Genomic DNA, 7,303 nt, shown 5'->3' on the forward strand with positions numbered 1-7,303 from the left:
CACAGTATCCCAGCAGGTGTTTGCCTTGGTCATCCTCTCAGGTACTCCAGTGACCAAGTAAATTCCCCAGGTCGTCACAGAGTGATGCTATGGTGATGCTCTGAGGTGTTGTGGGAAATATGAATAGCATCTCCGAACTGCTGTCACAGTTGTCCTGAGAGCACTGCCACTCCATCTGAGCCATTGCTGCCTACTGCTAGATAAGTCTCCCAGGGTTCACAGAGTCCAGGGGAGATAAAGGGCACTATGCCAAGCCCTTCCTTCCAAATCTACAGTCAGGTCTGGCTATGTGCCCCACCCCGCCCTGCCTAAATACTCTAACCAGGGGATGCTAACCTTCTTGGACCCATGGGCACATTTGCAAACCAGAGGTACTGTTGTGGATAGTATGCCTATAGAACCGGAAACCAAGCACGGCACCAACCTATTATGTTGGGTAAAACAAAGCACTTCTTTCAAGCTGGGGCAGCAGATTCTGAAGGTGTTAGGGAAGACCTCTGCGGCCACGGGAACATGTGTGCCTGATAATAGCCCATAGCTAATGATTTGCACACATTTGCTTAATTTATCTCAGTAGGCATGGAGGGGGCAGAGTTTTGAAGGACAAATACCCTGTCCTCATGTAGTTCATTTGTATTGAACATACACAAAGCCATCATCCAGTTGGGAGCAGGTTCCACATCTACCCAGGTCAAATAGTCACTACCTCTGCTGAGTTTCAGAAGAAAATGGGGGAAATCATGTTCTTCAACCCATGCATATTTTTTAAGCTAGAAAGTAAACCACAGGGCTGTTGGTAGAGCAGCTGGTGCAAAATATAGCAGGTAGTGAGCTGATAGCAGATGGATGACAGCATGTGACACCTCTGCTGAAACATCTGCATTGGTTGCCCGTATACTATCAGGGTAGGTTCCAGGTTCCTGCATTGCAAAGCCCTGAACAGGTCCAGGATATCTTAAGGATCACCTGAGTCTTCATATCCCAGCTCAGTCATTGAAGATTGAAGATCATCTGAAAGAGCACTGTCAGTTGTCCCCTGTGTTCCAGAAGTCTGACTAGCTTCAACTAGAAGTCATATATTTAGGATCACAAGTATCATGATGTGGAATACTCTTCCAGCAGAGATTCAGCAGATATCCTTGCTGCTAACTTTCAGGCACCTCATGAAGATTTTTTTTATGCTGACAGGCAAATTCAGTTGTTTAAAAGAGCCACTCAATTTAATGATCATTTTGTATTGCTTTTATTGTATCTCCGACTTCATTGCACTTGTACACCATCTCAATATCTTACATGGGAGGGAAGTTTACAACTATTTTTTTATAAACTTGCCTGGCTTTAAATGGGTACATAAATAGAGGATAAGGCTATCAATGGCTAGGAGCCACAATGGCTCAGTTCTACCTTCACTGTCGGGGGCAGAATGCCTCTGAATACCAGTTGCAAGGAATCAGAAGTGGGGAAACTGCTACTGCACTCAGTTCATTCTTGCAGACTTTCCAAAGGCATCTGGGTGGCCACTGTGAGAAAGCACAGAGGAACATCTTCTGTAGGCATCCAACCTAAAGCAGCAACAGCTATTTTGGGTTATTTAGACATAGGCACCAGCTCTGGGGGGGGGCGATGCTCTTTGGGCCCCCTCATTTTTTTTTTGAGGGGGCAACACCCCATTGTTGAGGCTGAACGCAGATCCAGGCACAAAGCAACATGAGGACATTGTACAACATTGCACGTGCAACGTCTGGACATTGTGTCGGGCCCCCTCAATGTTCTTTCGAAGATGGTGGCCCTGTATTTAGAGGATTGCTTGTTATGGTTGAACAACCTGGCCAACGTAATAGCTCTGAGAAGCAACCTGAACTTCTGTTTCAGCAGCAGTGGGAAACCTTTTGACTCCATGGGCCAGATCCTTATCAAGATCAGCATTGTGGGTCAAATATGGCAGGTGAGCTTTCACAATGATCTCATGGGCAGTAAGGCACTGCTAAAATAGAAGCAAAAACATCCTGATTAGGGGTTTACCCCGAATTCTGCCAAACTGAGCAGGAATTAACTCCCTCCTCATTTGCTGGTGTGGGGCGGGGGGGGCGTGTTAAATACAGCTGCATTGGATGCACACTCCAGTAACCTCCAGGGAATTGGCCTGTGCAATCAACAGCCAATTTAACCTTACCTCTTTCCATCAGCTGACCTCATCTGCCTAATGGAGTGATGTCAGTCAGTGTGGCTTTATTAATTTGAAAAATGGCCTCACAGACCAACCTGGAACGCCTGGTGGTTCAAGATGTCTATGGGTAAGCTGTTCTCACCCGTGTTTCAGCCTTGGTAGTTAAGCGTCCACAGCCTGCACCTCAGCCTTGCTGATATCATGGAGCCCTTTCCTCTTCCCCTCTACACCAGCTACAGGTGATTTGTGCAACTGTTTGATGGTACTGAAAATGTCAAATATCCCATTAAAAAGGCCAAACCCTGATCTAATTTTAACGCATATAGTTATTTTGCCAGACAAGAGGCAAGCTACAGGACAGCTATTAAAACAGCACAATGCTGGCTAATACTGAGGGGTTAGTCCCTACAAAGACAAACATTGCAACAAGATCAGTCTTTCCCTTCCTCTGATCACATTGCCAGAATTCTGCAGCTGCCTGGGAATTTGCAAGAAAATCAGTGAGCTATTTTTTTTTTTTTAACATCAGGGAAAAAGAACTCTGTTGAGATGAAGACACAGCTCAGTGGTAGAGCACATGTTTTGTATGCAGAAGTTCTCAGGCTCAATTCTCAGTATCTCAATTTTAAAAAATAGCAGGTAGCAAATGATGGAGACAGCAGCAGCTTCCCAGCATCTGGGTGAGTGCTGGGTGAGATCCCATGGACAACAATACTAAAAGGAAAGGGAGTTCATGATGGCTGGGAGTTTGTTAAGAGGGAGATACTACAAGCACAACGTCAGGCAATACCAATGAGACGGAAACATGGAAGGTGCCTAAAGAAGCCAGGGTGGCTATCTAAAGAACTTTTAACTGAATTAAGATTTAAAAAGGATGTGTACAAAAAATGGAAAAGGGGGGAAACCACCAAAGAGGAATTCAAACAAATAGCCAGCACGTGTAGACACAAAGTCAGAAAAGCTAAAGCACAGAATGAACTCAGGCTTGCTAGAGAGGTTAAAAGCAACAAAAAAGGCTTTTATGGGTATGTTCGTAGCAAAAGGAAGAACAAAGAAACAGTGGGGTCACTCAGAGGAGAAGATGGTGAAATGCAAACAGGGGACACAGAAAGGGCTGAACTCCTCAATGCCTTCTTTGCCTCAGTCTTCTCCGATAAAGAAAACAATGCCCGACCTGAAGAATTTGGAGCAAATGATTCAGCAAAGGAAACACAGCCCAGAATAACTAAGGAGATAGTACAAGAATATTTGGCTAGTTTAGATGTATTCAAGTCTCCAGGGCCAGACGAACTGCATCCAAGAGTATTAAAAGAACTGGCAGATGTGATCTCAGAACCACTGGCAGTCATCTTTGAGAATTCCTGGAGAACAGGCGAAGTCCCGGCAGACTGGAGGAGGGCAAATGTTGTCCCTATTTTCAAAAAGGGGAAAAGAGAGGACCCAAATAATTACCGCCCAGTCAGTCTGACATCAATACCAGGGAAGATTCTGGAGCAGATCATTAAGCAAACAGTCTGTGAGCACCTAGAAAGGAATGCTGTGATCACCAATAGTCTGCATGGATTTCTGAAAAATAAGTCATGTCAGACTAACCTGATCTCGTTTTTTGACAGAATTACAAGCCTGGTAGATGAAGGGAACGCAGTGGATGTAGCCTACCTTGATTTCAGCAAGGCATTTGACAAGGTGCCCCATGATATTCTTGTAAAGAAGCTGGTAAAATGTGGTCTTGACTATGCTACCACTCAGTGGATTTGTAACTGGCTGACTGACCGAACCCAAAGAGTGCTCATCAATGGTTCCTCTTCATTTGGGCAAAAAAAATGAGAGGCACAAATACAAGATGGGTGACACCTGGCTTGAGAGCAGTACATGTGAAAAGGATCTAGGAGTCTTGGTTGACCACAAACTTGACATGAGCCAACAGTGTGACGCGGCAGCTAAAAAAGCCAATGCAATTCTGGGCTGCATCAATAGGAGTATAGCATCTAGATCAAGGGAAGTAATAGTGCCACTGTATTCTGCTCTGGTCAGACCACACCTGGAGTACTGTGTCCAGTTCTGGGCACCACAATTCAAGAAGGACACTGACAAACTGGAACGTGTCCAGAGGAGGGCAACCAAAATGGTCAAAGGCCTGGAAACGATGCCTTATGAGGAACGGCTAAGGGAGCTGGGCATGTTTAGCCTGGAGAAGAGGAGGTTAAGGGGTGATATGATAGCCATGTTCAAATATATAAAAGGATGTCACATAGAGGAGGGAGAAAGGTTGTTTTCTGCTGCTCCGGAGAAGCGGACACGGAGCAATGGATCCAAACTACAAGAAAGAAGATTCCACCTAAACATTAGGAAGAACTTCCTGACAGTAAGAGCTGTTCGACAGTGGAATTTGCTGCCAAGGAGTGTGGTGGAGTCTCCTACTTTGGAGGTCTTTAAGCAGAGGCTTGACAACCATATGTCAGGAGTGCTCTGATGGTGTTTCCTGCTTGGCAGGGGGTTGGACTCGATGGCCCTTGTGGTCTCTTCCAACTCTATGATTCTATGATTCTATGATCTCAGGTGACGTGGCCAATACTGTGTCAGATAGACAAACAGACTGATTTGGTTTTAGGAAGCTTCCTATCCAAGCCCTTTAACTGGAAATGGCAGGTACTGAGTCTGGTAACTTCCGTACTGAACTAGGACACCTCCCACCCTTTAGAAAAAATGCAAACTGCAATCAGTTTGTGCTTGTCCTCCTATTGAGAAATGCTCCAGTTGAATTATTTCAAGTTCTTCACAACGGTTATCAAAGCAGTTTAACACAAATAAAAGCTGAGCCTGTCCACTCTCTTAAAACAAAAGGCACTGCACACAAGTCTTTCATATTAAAGCCTTTTTAAAAAAAATCTACCTATGTAGCAACTACAAAATACATGAATTTAGGATTTAATTCAGGGGTGTGTGTGCCTGTGTGGAGTGGATCCAATATTCCTGCACCTGCCCTCCAAGCCACTTTGACAGATTTGTTGGTTGGGAGATGCTCACTGCCAATCATCTGACATCAGGTGAATCAACTTCAAAGGAGGAATTGAGCATACACTTTTAATGCACTTCTGACTTACATTCCAGCTGCAATCCTGAATTTGGCATGTATTTCTGTTGCTGTAGTGTAAGGGTTTAATTTTCCCACCCAGGTATCATGTGACAGAGAAGCAAATCCACATGGCAAGCCAAAGAGGGCTGATTAAGAAGTGTGCATGCACACGAAAGCTTATACCCAGAACAAACTTAGTTGGTCTCTAAGGTGCTGGACTATTTATCTATTTTGACTGTGTCAGACCAACACGGCTACCTACCTGAATCTACGGCTGATTATGCCCATGAGCCAGAGGTTCCCCACCAATTTAATTCTAAGTCAGGAAGAACTTAACACCTCTCTGCCCATAAGGACTGTTTCACAATTTATAATTTAATACACAACCGGGGGGGGGGCTGTTTACTGTAACGTGAATACATGGATTGTAAAGTACTTGTGGCATAGCGAAAACAGGCTGTGGTTCACACAATGCACACATTTTCTTCTACAAAGACATCACTTCCATGTAGAAAAAAAGCTGTGCAGAAAAGGTGGCAAGCAAAGCAGCCCTTTCGAAGTGTTGGACTAGAGCTCATCCTGGCAACTGTTTCAGATTTTCCAAAAAGGAGGCAGGTGAGCTCCAGCTCTGCACTCCAACTGGTTGCATGATAACCACTTTAGCCGAGAACTGTGCCAAAGCTACAAAGTATACATTTCTTCACTCCTCAAAAGAACAGTGTTTTGCAGAGGCGTGTGGTCACTGGATGAAGTGTTTTACTTTACACACCGTTCAGAAGTGAGGAGCCCCTTGCCAATTCCTCTTTCCTCTCAAGTACAATGGTCCCAAATACCTCTTTCCCCTATAAGTGCTGAACGAGTCTCAGTTCACTCACTATTTACACTTCCAAGTCCTCAATTTAGATTCAGCCCTGGCTCAGGTTTCAGCTCCTAGCTTTGGATTACTGGAGTTGCAGCAACTACATGCTTGCTCTTAAAAAATTCCCATGAGCAACTTTAACCCTCTTCTGCATAAGCAACCAATTCCTATTAGCATCTGTAACCCAATCCATCACAGAGTAAAATCTGCCTGTTCCTCTCACCCCTCAAATGTTCTTTCTACTTACAAACAGGAAAATGGGGAGAAAAGCAACAGTGTCTATAAAACTGAGGCACACAAAGACAGAATGACAAGGTACTGCAGAATGCCAGATAATAAAAAGACTGGAAAGTAAAAGCATTTTAAAAGATGAAATTTATTTACCGGTAATTCCTACCCCATAGTATCAATAAAATGCTCTAGATTGGTTTTTTTGTCTTGATGTTTTTGTAAGCTAACCTCCACTTCACACAACCAATTAAAGTAAACTGAAACTGCAACCACCTTAAAAAAAACAGTCCTGAACAGGCAAAAATCAAAGGAGGGATATAAGAAATCTCTAAAGGCTTTAAGAAATAATTATGTCTGCACTGCTATGAGATTTCTGAGCCTCTAGAACCCGAGGTAAACAGTTTCTTGGGCCACAGCTTGAGACAGATCTGCTGTGCCTCATATTCCTGATCGTATCACATGCAAAGGGGCATTCAAAGTCACTCTTCTTCCATGGATCTGGAGAAACCAGAAGTTCCCATGAGGCTGAAGTTGGTTCAGGAACAGACAACACATTTTACCTCATCCTTCTCTGAAACAACAATAACAATAATAATTTATTACGGCCGTAGGCCCATACAGATAAAAACAAGACATAAATAACAGCTTGTGCACGTGGGAAAAAACAGCCGCTAAAACATTACTATAACAATAAAATACTATAAGATGGAATGGCATACTACGCCTTAATTAGCTTGTGGTGCTCCTTGGCAACGCTTTTGGGTAAGGACAGCGACCAGGAACCTAGCCACTTTCAGGGTCGTGTGGGTATCCTTATCCTGCAAGATTTGGGCAAGGTGGAATTTAGGTGGGGTACCCTCTAGTTTCTGTATGACTGATCCCAACAAATTTGCCCGTGGCACATTGAATAAGGGGCAAGTGAACATAATCGCTTCTCGGCCTTTTGGCTAAGATCAAGTGTAGTATCTTC

Source organism: Podarcis vaucheri (genome assembly GCF_965113315.1).
Source record: "Podarcis vaucheri genome assembly, chromosome: 15".
NCBI lineage: Eukaryota > Metazoa > Chordata > Lepidosauria > Squamata > Lacertidae > Podarcis > Podarcis vaucheri.